The 14,939-nt window shown below is 47.9% G+C and overlaps 1 protein-coding gene and 1 pseudogene across 1 annotated transcript in view; both read right to left on the reverse strand.

The window, feature by feature from the left end:
- The window catches only part of TBC1D9 (TBC1 domain family member 9), a 139,054-nt gene that overhangs the window by 20,267 nt on the left and 103,848 nt on the right, over positions 1 to 14,939 (reverse strand). The gene's annotated exons all lie outside the window — the stretch shown is intronic.
- Positions 459 to 11,874, reverse strand: LOC103236298 (trinucleotide repeat-containing gene 18 protein pseudogene; annotated as a pseudogene).

The raw sequence follows: 14,939 nt of genomic DNA on the forward strand, positions 1-14,939 counted from the left end.
AGTAACCACTCAAATGCTCATGCACAGAATGGATAAATGGCAATATCATCACATAATCAACTATTTTGCAGCTATAAAAAGAACAATGTATTTAAATCTTACAATCATAATACAAAGAAAAAAAACAGAAAAGAGCATATTCCATGAGATTCCATTTGCATCAAGTTCAAAAGAAATCAAAGATAATCTATGCTTTTAGAAGTCTGGAGACGTATTAACCACGGTTGGATGGACAGTGACATGAAAGGGGCACAAGGGGCACTTCCGTGTTGCTAGTATGTTCTATTTTTGATCTGGGTAAATAGTTACATTGAGTATATTAAAACAGAGTCTTTAAAAAGAGTGCCTTTGTGAGCCTTTGACCTCTTTATCAATACCTACTCCCCAGGAATTTGCAACCATTTCTATCACCTCCACTTTTTCGATGTTGTTGTTAAAAATGAACTCAATATGTTTTTTTTTTTTTTTTTTTGAGACGGAGTCTGGCTCTGTCGCCCAGGCTGGAGTGCAGTGGCCGGATCTCAGCTCACTGCAAGCTCCGCCTCCCGGGTTTACGCCATTCTCCTGCCTCAGCCTCCCGAGTAGCTGGGACTACAGGTGCCGCCACCACGCCCGGCTAGTTTTTTTTGTATTTTTTAGTAGAGACGGGGTTTCACCGTGTTAGCCAGGATGGTCTCGATCTCCTGACCTCGTGATCCGCCCGTCTCGGCCTCCCAAAGTGCTGGGATTACAGGCTTGAGCCACCGCGCCCGGCCCTCAATATGTTTTAAAGCTTGGTATTACCAAAATCGCAGTACAAACATCAAGTCACACGCCCACAAGACAGAATTCAATTTATAAAATGTTTCTTGGGAAGCCCCCACTGGGCCCATGCCCAAAGAGAGCCCGACCCAAGCCTGGGGTCTCTGGGTGGGCAGAAAAGGTGAGTATGGGGGTCAGGGGGGAACTCGGGGTAGGGGGAGGAGGGCGGGTAGGGGGAGGAGGGCAGAGAGGAGGGAAAGGGGAGAAAAATGCAGACTCACAAGCAGTCCATATAACAGCTCAAAAAGAGCTAGCCAGTAATAGTATCACAATGATACGGTACAAATCAAAGAAAAAATAAAAATAATTTGGCTGATACAGCAGGCTACACTGCCAAGAACCCAGATGGCGGCCTTCCTGCGGCCATCCGCACGGGCCTTCTCACCCACCCTCTCTCCCGTGTGCCCACTCGCTTCCCTCTCGCTCACTTGCAGGCACTCTCTCGCTAGAAAACACGGAAAGTATTTTGTGTTTGGAGCTAGTAACCTTAGTCAAATGAGTCCTCCGAAGAGTCACTGAAGGAGGAACAAAATGGCCGCTTCCGGCTGGTGGCCGGCTTGGGTTTCAGAGAGGGGCGCCAGGCCCTCTTGGTCAGCTAGGGGCTGCCAGCTGCCTTGCTGTTCTTTGCCACCATGCCACACAGGAGGGAAGGTGTCAGTTTGGATCTAGCTGGAGGGGCCTTGGGCAGGCCACTCTCCTTCAGGAATTCTTCCTCTTCCTCTGAGTGCGTATTGTATTGTAAGAGTAGCTGCTCACTTCAGAGGCAAACGCGGAATGGGCTGACTTGGGCTGGCCTCTGGCCTTGAACCCCACCCCTATCCTCCTGGCTTTGGCGGCCCTTTTGTGTTTACCTTCTCTGGAAGATTTCAGAGACAGGTCGAGGCCCTTGGCCAGCACCTTCCTGTCCTTGCCCAGCAGGCTGTCATAAGGAGTTAAGTACCTGCTGCAGCCCCGGCCAGTTTTCGATTTCCCCCAGCACTGTTCGAAAACTTGAAGGGTGACTTCAATTTGTTCTGCTTGGTGAAGGACAGGGCCTTTGTCGAGCTTGCCAGCCAACTGTTCCTGGTCGCTGGCCATCTTCTTCTTAATCTTTATTTGACTTATGAAGTCAGACGAGGCCTCACACTCATACCAAGTCTGGTTCCTCCCCCTGGCTTTCCCCATTCCAGTGAGGGCATTGTGTTCCTCCTCCGGCCCTTTGTGTCTCTTCCTTATTCCTGCTCCCAGCTCATAGTCATCTGATGTCAGCAGAGACTTGCTGCTCAGCTTTCCGCTACTGTTGCAGCTCTTCTCCCTCTTGCAGGGGGCAACAGGGTGCTCGGGGGCGAGTCTGTTTACGTGGCCTGCGTGCCAAGCTTCCATGGGACTCCTCGTTCCTGTTCTCGGAGCCCCGGCGCCGCCGCAGCTTCACCAGCTCGCGCTGCTTCTCCTTGTACTGGCGCTGGACCTGGGCTGGCCGCATCCGGAAGTCCAGCTCCAGGGCGTCCATGTCCTCCAGGGAGGACTTTATGGGGTACATCCGCTCCTCCTTCTTGCACATCCAGTTGTACTTCTTGTGGGCTTCAGCTCCCGTGGGAGCCGCAGGTTCTTGAGCGGGTCCCACCACTGGCCCATCCAGCATCTCCCTCAGCATGTGGCTGCAGGCTGCCAGCAGGCTCTCCAGTGAGGGTCACGCCACCAGGGCCCGCTCTGCACCTCCCACCTTCTGGCTCCTCCTCTCCAGTTCCAGCTCTGCGATCTGCTCAGCAGGGTGATGCCGTGCAGAAAGCTCTTCTCCAAGACAAGGCTCTCTGCAGCTTCCAGCTTCTCCAAGGCCTGGACTCCAGCAGCACCTGGGGAGGGCAGAGGCCTGGCCTGGGGCAGCTCCACGGCTGCCTCCAGGGCGTTCATGCCAGCCAGTGGGTCTTCCAGGCTGGGCAGGAACAGCTCAGAGCTTGCCTCTTCCAGGTAATCAGGTGCTGCTGGGCACAGGCACTGGCCTCCTGGGGCTCCAGTCTCAGGCACTGTCCCTCCCCGGCGGGCACGTCACAGTCTGACATTTCCAGGCAGGGCTGAGGCTCGCTTGGGGCCGCCTGGGCCAGGCCTTCCTCCGGTGCTGCCTCCGCCACGGGCACCGCCACGGGCACCTCCACCGGCTCCTCCTTGGCCTCCACCAGCGTCTCGGTGTCAGCTGCCATCCCAGGTCCAGGGCGGCCATGCAGGGTTCTGTCCGGCCCGGGGAATCCAGGCGTGCTTCAGGCCCCTCTGCAGTCTGGGTACTTGGAGGGCTTGGTGAAGCCCTGCCCGGTGGCACTCGGCGCCTGGGCCTCCAACAGGCCACCTCCGCAACCGCCTGCAGGGCTCAGGGTAGCCATGGTTTCCGTGGCGGGCAGTGGCAGCGGCAACTCCAGAGGTGGCAGCTCTGCGGGGTGCTCGTCCATGTCCTCCATCTCCACTTTGCCTCCTGCTTGGCCAGAGGCTCTTCCTCCAGGCCCTCCCGCAGCGGCTCTGGGATCTTGGAAGGGGATAGGCGGATGGCCTTGTCTTCAGACGAGAGTGTCAGGCACCTGGGCCCATCAGCTGGGAACAGCACATCAGGGACCAGGCCATCCGCATTGGCGGCCGCTGTGGGCTGCCCCAGGAAAAGGTAGGGCCTCGTGTAGTGTGGTGGCAAGGTTTGGAACAGGTACGTGGGCGGCATATCTGAGAACAAGGTCTGGAAGATAATGGGGCTTCCTTCTACATCTCCAAGTCTTCCTTCTTGAACACATTCTCGGGGGACTCTTCCTTGCGGGTGATACCCGGGGTGGGCAGCAGGGAGGGGGGTGGTGGGCTGGTGGGGTGGGAGCTGGGGGTAGCAGGGTAGGTGTAGGCAGGTGGCTTGGACACGTCCTCCAGCTGCTGGATGACCTTGGTCTTTAGGGAGGCCACGGGGGACGCGCGGGGCGATGGTGGCAGGCTTACCGCCTTGGCACAGATGCTCGCAGGGCCGGCGGCCAGGCCAGGGGCTTCCACAGCAGCATCCCGGGGCCAGCGGTGGCCAGGCCAGCCTTGCCCGCGGCCTCCAGGCCCCTGTTGCTCCCCTTCTCCTCCATCTCTGCCGGGTACTCCTACACCTTCAGCCACTCCAGCTGGGCGCTCCTTTGCAGTTCCAGGGCCTGGGCCACCCACTGCTGCAGGTACAGGAACTCCTGCGGCTGCAGGAAGTGCTGCAGCAAAAAGAGCTGCAACTGCTGGGTGTGGTGCAGGGGGCTGCGGCCCAGAGAGTACAGGGCGGGGCAAAGGGGTGGCAAGGTGGCCCGCTCCATCAGCTCCGCAATGTGAGGCAGGTGATCGCTGGAAATGACCAACAGCTGGCCCTACTGGGAGTCCCTGACAAACTGGTAGGCCGACGGCAGGGAGCCCCCACGGTGGGTGGGAACGCAGGGGCCATGCCCTAGTGCAGAGATGGGGGGCCCAAGCCCTAGAGGTGTCCGGCAAGCTACATGGACGTGCTGCCTCAGCGGGACAACCAGGGGTTGTGGCCCGATGGGCTGCGAGGTCCACAGACTAGCAACCCAAGCCTGCCAACCCCGGGCCCGGGTCACCAGGACGTTGGAGTTCAGGCCCTTAGGAGCACAGCTGGTAGGGTGCAGGCGGGCCAGGTCAATCAGCTCCTTACTCTCTCTGAGCAGCTTCTCCTGATCTCAGTCCAGCCAGGCCCCCAGCAGCCATTACTCCTGGTGTCTGGCCCAGGGTTCACACAGTCCTCATTTGCTAGGCTGTGCCCTTTCACATTACTCAGTGACAGACGGCACTCCTGGTCTGCCAGCCCAGGCCCCAGCTGGCCACTGCTGCCGCTATCCTTCTGCCAGGCCACGGCCACTGCAATGCCCACCGGCGGGTGTCACACTTCTGCCTCACCCTGGGCACCAGAGCCCTCGCACCCAAAAGCCTTGGCGCTCTCTGGCCTTTCCAGGCCCGCTTCAGCTGCCGGCCTCCACTTTTAACTACCCCGAAGCCACTATCCTCTCTTGCAAGAGCCTCTAAATACATCTCTGCGCTTCCTCCAGGCAATGCATCATTATCCTCCCCCAGTAGTAAGAATATCAGACAACGCTCTTCCTTTGTTTAAAATTCCAGTGATTTTTCATCCTCTCTCGGGATAAAATTCCAAGGCCTCTACGCCCTTCATGCTCTTTCCACCTTTCACAATGCCCTCTCTGGCCAGCCACCACCAACCTCTTCTTACTCATCAGTTCTAGTGGCCTCTTCTTGTTCCCCAAGTGCATCATGCAGACTCCCTGCCAGCCACAGCCTGAGCACCGGCTGCTGGCTGCCCCCTCTGTGCTTCTCTCAGACAGCACCATGTTCGCTCCTCCATGGCACCTGTGTCTCTGCTAATTGTCATCTCACCAGAACAATAAATGCTCACAGAAACAGTGTGTCCCCACCCTTCACTGTGCTGTGTTCCTTCTTACTTGCCTTTAGCACCACCTTGCATTTGTTTTTTTTGTTTGTTTGTTTTTGCTTAGTAAATCTATCACCACTTACTCTGTGGCAGAGACTGTGTGACCAGGACATGAGCTGAGGACAGTGCTGATTCACATGTAAGTGCTCAAAAAATATGTGCTGAACTTAGGGGGTCCTCACGATCATCCCAGGAAGTAAGTGCTCTTCCTATCCCCATTTCAGAGACAAAGAAATTGAAGTTTAGCAAAAATCATTAACTTGCCCAAGTCTACACAGCTGGTAAGCAGCAAAGCTAAGTTTGAATCCAGGTCGTCAGATTCAAGAACTCGTGCTCTTAGCTCCATCCAGGGGAAACTTCCTAGCGCCTTACCTCTCTGACTTGCTGCACAGCACAGCAGGCACCCAATAACTGGCTAGGGATGCCAGATTCAATGAATAAAAATATAGAAAATACAGGATGCCCAGTTAAATTTGAATTTCAGGAAAACAATGAATACTTTTTTACTATAAGTATATCCCAACCAATATTAATTAATCCTGTATTTTTTCTGACATCCCTATAAATAGCACCTCTCTATAGATCAGTCCGTGTAGTGGAATCTGAACTATTATATTTCCTAAGTTGGAGTTTACAGCAAAAAAGACTATGCCTTTCTAGTACCTTTTACTTTCTGTTTTGAAAGGACTAATCCAGGGAATTCGGTTTTGACCCAGGCATTCCTTTCAGATGATCAGAGCAGAAGAGTACACTGACATCTCTGAATCTGCCCAGTCCATTTTCCACCAGTGATGTGGTGAGGTGGGTCTCAACCTTACGAAAGCAGGATTTATGGAAGAAACTTCTTATCTCCAAAGAAGTGCCTTCCAAAGGTGGAATCGGATTCTTCTCAACAATGAAGATGCAATACATATTTGCACTGAAAAGCTGGAATTCAAGAGTTAGTAGGGGCTGCCATTAATGATGAAAAGCAATTATATTTAATTCACTATGGGGTTTTATCTTTGGCTAGGAAAGAAAAACTTTCAAGGAAGGTAAGTCTTTTGATCCAAACAGAAAAGCAGTGAGCAACCATTGCAAATTACATGCCTAATGATGAAGAACTGGGAATTTATTACTTCAAACTGGGCCATAGTATGCCTGTGATCAATAAAAAACACTAGCTGTGAGACAGAAGGAAAGATAGCTTTATTGTATCTACAACTGTCAGGGACATTAACATGCCATCTCATCTGCACCTTACAATAACTTTAGTGAGTCTAGACCACTACCTCTGTTTTATGAATGGGCAAACCAAGGCTTGGAGAGGTTAATTAAGTCCCCCAGAGTTCCACAGTGGTTGACCTGCAAGTGGTCTGAGACCCAGATAAATAGCTTTGTAACTCCACCAACTACCATTCTATCATAGGCAGTAAGTTCTTCCTTGTCTCTGGGTTAAAAAGAACATAAATTATGGAGCTAGACAAAATCTGATTCCAATTATTGTTCTTTGACTAATTAGCTACGTGAGTGAGCAACTCAGTTGAGTCTTCTGACCCTGTTTCTTCCTCTATAAAATGAGACCCCAAAGCTGTCCTTGTAAAACTGTGTTGGAGATAAAGATACATTAATATAAAGTACCAATAATAGTAACTAATATTAAACATTGGCTTCCTCACAAGCCTGACATTCAAACAGCCCGGTGTGTCTTATATCTAATTAATATCAACTAGAAATGGATTCTGCTATTTGTTAGGTAGGGCTCCTTCCTCAGCCAGGACTCTGCAACTAGCCAGAGACCGAACACAATGGCTCTTCCCTCTGGTGCAAATGGTCCCAACCTAAAAGGAAACCACGGACTCCAAGTTTCTGCTTGGCTATTTCTGGAGGATTTGTAAAGGAATGCGAGCAATTAGAATGACATGGGGATCTCTCTCCCTCCCCTGACTTTGGGCGGGGCTCTGCCAGAATTAAATGCTAAAAACAGGACAAACAAAACTTGGCTCAGTAAATGCTGCAGCCAACATTTCCCATTACCCAAAACAAAGATACAGGTGTGGATATAACATATAATACCTTCTCCCAGGCATCGCATATTCCAGTTCCTTGAGAAGCGCTAGTTTACTAATGTAACAGTAATACTTGTTCCAAACAGAATTTGTGCTGGAGGTAAGAGAGCCTACAATTATTATTATTATTATTATTATTTGTTGTTATTTTGAGATGGAGTCTTGCTCTGTTGCCCAGGCTGGAAGGCAGTGGTGCGATTTCGGCTCACTGCAAGCTCCGTATCCCAGGTTCACGCCATTCTCCTGCCTCAGGCTCCTGAGTAGCTGGGACTACAGGTGCCCGCCACCATGCCTGGGTAATTTTTTGTATTTCTTTTTTTAAAAGAGACGGGGTTTCACCATGTTAACCAGGATGGTCTCGGTCTCCTGACCTTGTGATCCGCCTGCCTCAGCCTCCCAGAGTGCTGGGATTACAGGTGTGAGCCACAGCGCCTGGCACAATTATTTTAATTTTCTAAAATTTCCCTTCCTTGAACAATAAACAAAATTATCCATCTTTGTTTATGTCTCTTCTCCAACTCAACTATTTTGAAAATTTTGTTTTGATGTAATACAACTCAATTCTTATCTGAATGTTTCTGTGGCCTGTTTCTAATATTTTCAGTTTAATTTCTAACATCTTTATTGGCAGAAAGGCAATTTATTACTTTTTTTGAGACAGGGTCTTACTCTAGTGTCCAAGATGGAGTGTAGTGGCATGATCACGACTCACTGCAGCCTCAACCTCCTAGGCTCAGATGATCCTCCCACCTCAGCCTCCCGAGTAGCTGGGACTATAGGCATGTGCCACTACGCCTGGCTAATTGTTGTATTTTTTTGTAGAGATGGAGTCTCCCTATGTCGCCCAGGCATGTCTCAAACTCCTGAGCTTAAGTGGTCTGCCTGCCTTGGCCTCCCAAAGTGCTGAGATTATAGATGTGAGCCATGGCACCTGGCCAGAAAGGTAATTTTCAAAGCAGACGGTACTTCTTTTTGTTGCTTTGCCCCTGTAGGTCCTGATACCAACCAACAAATAGGTGTGTGGCCCTTCATTTAACACCACTTTCCTCCATCCTGTCTGCAGATGTTCCCTTTCTCTCCCCCAGACTTAGAACAAGGAGCAAGTAGCTCAGATAAAGGAACGAGGTGGAGATGAGTCTGTCTCAAGTTTATGTTCTCTGGCTCCTCCCACCCCACCATCATTCCTAAGCGGAACAAGCGTTCCCCTGCCCACGCTGGGCAGTGTTTCTGTGATTTACTTTATCCTTCAAAGCTTACCCTGTGTTACTGGGAAGACAAGGATGGATGAAGAACAGATACAGATTTTTAAAAGAGACTGACCACAAGGTCAAGCTCAATCAAGTTCAATCAGCCCTTCCTATCTAAATCCTCCAAAGAGAACTTGAAATATTTAAATGCTACAGCTTAAAAAACACCCAGCAAAACAAAACAACAACAAAGCTCAATGTAGGCCAGAGGGCCATGGAATGATGTGAATGAGTCTGCCCACCACAGTGAAATTCACTGAAATAAAAAGAAGGCATTGTTTCTAATATGCGAAGTCTATGGTTTATTTCTATTTTAAAATAAAACTAGGTCATCAAATGATGCTCAAAATGCCTCTTCGGTGTTTCTGAATTTGTGGGGTTCTTATTTTCCCATTATGCAGAATGGGGTTCACTACTGTTAGCAGAAGGCTGAGCACCAGTGACATCTGAGAGACATTCCTTGATCAGAAAAAAACTCCAAATACTTAAGATAGGAAACGAGGCTCTGCCTTGGATGACTGGGTGAGAGAGAGGAGAAATTGATGGAATGTGAGGCTTTAGGGTATAGAAAAGCCTAACATTACAGGAGGCAGAGCCCAAGAGATGAGAGAGGGGTTCTCACACACAGGGGGCCGCGAAGAAACAGCCCCACGCGCTCTACCTTGACTTCTACGGGGGTGGCGTCTGTCTGCACCTGTGTACTTCTGTGTTTGGTGGAGAGTAGATGTTCAGGAGGGCAGAAGAGGAGGGTGAGGGCGGCAGAGGAGGCAGGAGATGATAAGAAGAAACAGGGATATGAATTCAGGTGAACAGAACTCTGGTGGAGTCCCATGTTCATTGAATGGGCGGCCCTTTATAGGGTACTCTGATCTCTGAAGAGACTCCACCCCTGACTATATTCCCATCCGGGAACACCCTCATAACTCTGCCAGAAGTGGGTGCATATTTTATATTTGAATACAGTATTTATATTTTCTGTAAAAATATATCATTTAATATTTTATGCTTCTTTAGGTGCCATGTCTTTTGAGATCTTTTGTCCACCAGAAAGGGTTAGAGAAACAGCTGTCACATAAATATGGAAATTACAAAAAACATTTCGTTTCAATATTCCATGTGAACTATTAGCTCTAGTGTGAACATGCTGCTGATTAAATTACAAAAAATAACTCTAAGCACAGTGTCCAGTATCACTATGTTTTTACCTAGAATTTATTTTGAAAGTTGCTGTAAAGCAGAAGTCATGAACAGGCAGCCAGTAGGCTAGAAAGTTCATGATGAATATTGTTTGGCCCAGGGAGTATTATAAAAAACAGGAACTTTCAAGTAAAATAAAGAGTTCCGGCCGGGCGCGGTGGCTCAAGCCTGTAATCCCAGCACTTTGGGAGGCCGAGATGGGCGGATCACGAGGTCAGGAGATCGAGACCATCCTGGCTAACACGATGAAACCCCGTCTCTACTAAAAAAATACAAAAAACTAGCCGGGCGAGGTGGCGGGGGCCTGTAGTCCCAGCTACTCGGGAGGCTGAGGCGGGAGAATGGCGTAAACCCGGGAGGCGGAGCTTGCAGTGAGCTGAGATCCGGCCACTGCACTCCAGCCTGGGCGAGAGCGCGAGACCCCGTCTCAAAAAAAAAAAAAAAAAAAAAAAGAGTTCCAACTTCTCTTGAAAAATAAAAAGTTTTGGCAGTAATGGTTCCTTGCCTCAGGTGCTAAAGAGACTGTCAACTCTAGCAGGTCCCAGCTGTCTAGTTCCATAAGCCCACCCTTTCCTACCACCTCCACTCCCTGCCCCATTGTTAAGTGCCTTGCTGAGTGACGCCACAGTCACGTGAATTTGTAATTCTGCTCTAGAGTATTTTCTTTTACGTTTTCTTTTTTTTGAGATGGAGTTTCGCTCTTGTTGCCCAAGCTGGAGTGCAATGGCAAGATCTTGGCTCACTGCAATCTCCACCTCCCGGGTTCAATCGATTCTCCTGCTTCAGCCTCCCGAGTAGCTGGGATTACAGGTACCCGCCACCACGCCTAGCTGATTTTTTGTATTTTTAGTAGAGACGTGGTTTTGCTATGTTGGCCAGGTTGGCATCAAACTCCTGACCACAGGTGATCCACCCACCCTGGCCTCCCAAAGTGCTGGGATTATAGGAGTGAGCCACTACGCCTGGCCTCTATTTTCTTTACATATACACCAATAATGTAAAGTTCGGCCTCTATAAAGGAGACATGCTTTTGACACCTGGGCATTGTAGAAAGGGCACAGTTTCATAGTCACATGTAGCAAGTGGGACACATAGCAAGTCCCAGATTTCACAGAAATTTTATAAAAACTGATGGCCTCATGTTCTTCATCAGCAATATAGGGAAAATAATTCCTACCTCTTTGGAATAGTGTAAGAATTTTATGCACACATAGGTAAAGCAATTAGTATGGTAGCTTTTATTATTCCTAGCATTGTTGATAAGAGAAAGAGACAGATGAAGAGAAGACAAAAAACACGTTTTAAAATCAGCAAAACCCGGCCAGGCACAGTGGCTCACGCCTGTAATCCCAGCACTTTGGGAGGCCAAGGAGGGCAGGTCACTTGAGCTCATCAGACGAGCCTGGCCAACATGGTGAAACGCCATCTTCACAAGAAAGACAAAGATTAGCGAGGTGTAGTGGTGCACACCTGCAGTCCCAGCTACTCAGGAGGCTGAGCTGGGAGGATGGCTCGAGCCTGGGAGGTAGAGGTTGGAGTGAGCCGAGATGGCACCACTGCACTCCAGCCTCGGTGATAGGCCAGACTTTGTCTCAATAACAACAAAAAAATCGCAAAACTTGCTAATGTTATAAGTGAGGTTCCATCAACAACTGGTGAGAACTAACTTATAAGTCCACATTTTCTTTTGAGGTATAAACAAACTTTTAAAAACTAAACTTAAAATTCAAAGTCATGGATTAGCAAAATATGCCACGCCCAAACTCACCTTATCGTTAGAGACACATAATGAAGAATTTATCTGTTAGAGATACATTATTTTACAGTGAAATAACATACTGTCTAGAGTTTGCTTTAAGTTACTCAAGGAAAAAAAGAAAAAACGGTGGGAAGGAATAATAAAACAAAGATCAGAAAAATGTTGATAATTGTTGGGACTGGATGATGGGTTAAAGGAAATGTATTATGTTATCCTTTTGACTTGTACTGTGCTTGAAAATATCTAGTGCTGGCCGGGCGCGGTGGCTCACGCCTGTAATCCCAGCATTTTGGGAGGCCGAGGCAGGCGGATCATGAGGTCAGGAGATCGAGACCATCCTGGCTAACACAGTGAAACCCCGTCTCTACTAAAAAATATAAAAAATTTAGCCGGGCTTGGTGGCAAGCGCCCGTAGTCCCAGCTACTCCGGAGGCGGAGGCAGGAGAATGGCCTGAACCCGGGAGGCGAAGCTTGCAGTGAGCTGAGTTCGTGCCACTGCACTCCAGCATGGGCGACAGAGCGAGACTCCATTTCAAAAAAAAAAGAAAATATCTAGTGCTGATAATGTATCCCCAGGGCTGAGCATCATACCTGGTATAAGAAAGGTGCCTATACAATCTTAAATAAAAATTTCCTTGGTTGGGCACAGTGGCTTATGCCCATAATCTTAGCACATTGGGAGGCTGAGGTGGATGGATCACTTAAGGTCAGGAGTTTGAGAACAACCTAGCCAACTTGATGAAGCTCCATCTCTACTAAAAATACCAAAAAATTAGCCAGATGTGGTGGTGCACGCCTGTAGTTTCAGCTACTTGGGACGCTGCGGCATGAGAATCGCATGAACACGGGAGGTGGAGGTTGCAGTGAGCCAAGATCAAGCCACTGCACTCCAGCCTGGGTGACGGAGGGAGACCCTGTCTCAAATTTAAAAAAAAAAAAAAAAAAAGATTTTGTTACTACATGAATAGACACACGCTGTTTCTTGCATCTCTTGGGTCTTTCCCATATATAACCACACTATCTTTTTTGCTTGTCTGTTCCTTCAGCTCTCCCCCTCCTCCAATGTGTTGCACAGAAAGCAGAGATAACGTACTTCAAGAAGAATGCTCTTCAGTCTCCAGTGGCTGTTGGATGCCTTCCAAGTCAATTAGTGATTTCAAGACTCCCTACTAACCAGCTTCACTGGACCAGTTGACCTCATGACCATCGGTACATCCATAATTCCATCTCTCTTCTAATCCAGATAAACTCCCTTGGTCCTGACTTTAATGCAAGGGAGCTCTTACTTGGATACTGGCTGCTGCTTTCTAGCTGTGCGAAAAACTAGCTCAACCTCTCTTAACTTACATTTTCACCTTGAAATGCGTTAACATTTACATGGCAGGGCTGCCTACAAGGCACCCAGCACCTTGCCCCACACATGGCAGGCTCTCGATGAGTAATAGCTATTATAGTAATCATTAATAAGCCAGAGACACATTACTCTAAGCTTTCACAAATGCCTATCCATCTTCACAGATTGTGCCTTCTGTTTTATTAGCCACATCCTTTCCCTGGTTAACACTTTTCAGACTAAACACATTGGGCTGGGTCATCTCGAACATGAAGTGGCTCTGTGACAGCTGTGTACCCACTTTAAGGCCTATTAACATCCTCTTGTGCCTTCCAGGAGGGGCATCTCAGTCTATGAATCAAACTTAAAGATTGGGACTTTGTCTTTTACTTCTATATTACTCTGCCCAAAGTGCAGGGCTTCACACAAGGGTCTACGCAGAAGAAAACTGGAGTCTCATACCACCTGTACAATTCCTTTCAACAGAGGCTTAGGGGAACTTATAATGGGTAAGATTTTCCCCACGAGGTATTTATGAAGTGAACTTATCAATATCAGACTGATTTCTAGCAACCTCGGGAGCCCTTAACTAAATCTCAAAAGATGAATGTGCTTTCAGGATTTCTTTCCTATGTTTCAATTGTCACAGCTAATTATCTTGAGGAACAGAAAGAAATGCATTGTGTACCTGAGAACATTCAGGTGTCATGCCTGAGCCCAAACCAGATTCTTATCCACATCAGTGATTAGCCCCATTCTGCCAGTGCAGTGAATCTCAACCCTCACTGGACATTTGGAATCACCTGGGAAATTTTTTAAAAAATACATACTCTTGGGCTTCATGCCTAGATTCAGATTTAATTGGCCTGGGATGGAGCCTAGGAGTTTGTTTTTAAAAGCTTAGCTTAAAAAAAAAAAAATTAAGTGATTTAATGCACAGGCAGGATTGAAAACCACCAATTTACTGGTTAGGAGGGAGAAAACGATCAGCAAGAGTTCGTGGTGTTCTCTTAAAGTTGATCTACAAGGCATTAGAGAGCCACTGGAAACATGAGCAGAGTAGTGACACTTAAGCAGAGAAGAGAAAACAAAAACCCAGTTACCATGCACCAAAAGACCTGGTAATATAGGCACTGATATAAATTAAAAGGATTGTCTTTCCAGGCAGAGGAGGAACTGCAGCTTTGTCCTGTTACCATAGGATGTTTGGCAGCCTGAGGGCCACCATTAGGGATCAGCCCAAGAGGATGTAAATGGAAATCAGCCCTTGGCCTTGTCTCAATTTCTTTGCTTTCCCTTTAAAAAGGGGCAAAGTGCTGACTTCAGCATGAAGCTAGCTTATCTGCTGTTGAGAATAAAGCTGAGTTGCCACATACTAACCTTTAATTTTTAGGAATAATGCTCAAAATCCTAAGGAAATTGAACACTTGAACAAAAGATTCTTAGCAAAACAATTTTACTTCTGCTCAGAGAAGAAGAATTTTACTTCTGTGCCTCCTTGGCCAGTTGCCATGAGAGCACATCTGAACAAAGGGCATGAGAGCCTTTATTCCTGATGCAGAACCTGCCCCTGTACCCTTTCCCCATTGGCTGGGGTTGGGTCATACAATCTAAACTAATCCCGGTTGGCCAAACATTTGATTTTTTTAGATAGGGTGGGAACGTAAAAGAAAGTGGAGAGAACAAGGAAGCGGGTGTCGGTAATGAACAAGAAAGTGAGTCCTCCTTCCAAATAAGGAAAGGAATGTGAGCTGGTACTGATAACGCTTGGTACTGAGGCAGCACTAGGCATCTAACAAAGGCAAAAAGAAAAAGGAGAAAAAGAAGAAAAAGGCGGGGCGTACTATGAATTAAAGAATAAAAGATTGATCAGATAATTGGAAGAGAAACCCCATTATATCCCACAATACTTTGGTGCAGAATTCTTTTAACAATAAAGGTCTGAGGATTCCTTTAGAAAAGCAACCCACAGATAGAAAAGCTCTTGCTTACATCATACAGTACTATTCCAAAGTCCTGGGACAATGATTTTTTTAAATGCATATGGAAATAGTTTTGGAGACAGTAAGGTGAAATAGTCATTCTTTATATCTAATAGTGGAAACATAAATTGAAACATACTTTA

This window comes from Chlorocebus sabaeus, chromosome 7 (genome assembly GCF_047675955.1).
Source record: "Chlorocebus sabaeus isolate Y175 chromosome 7, mChlSab1.0.hap1, whole genome shotgun sequence".
NCBI lineage: Eukaryota > Metazoa > Chordata > Mammalia > Primates > Cercopithecidae > Chlorocebus > Chlorocebus sabaeus.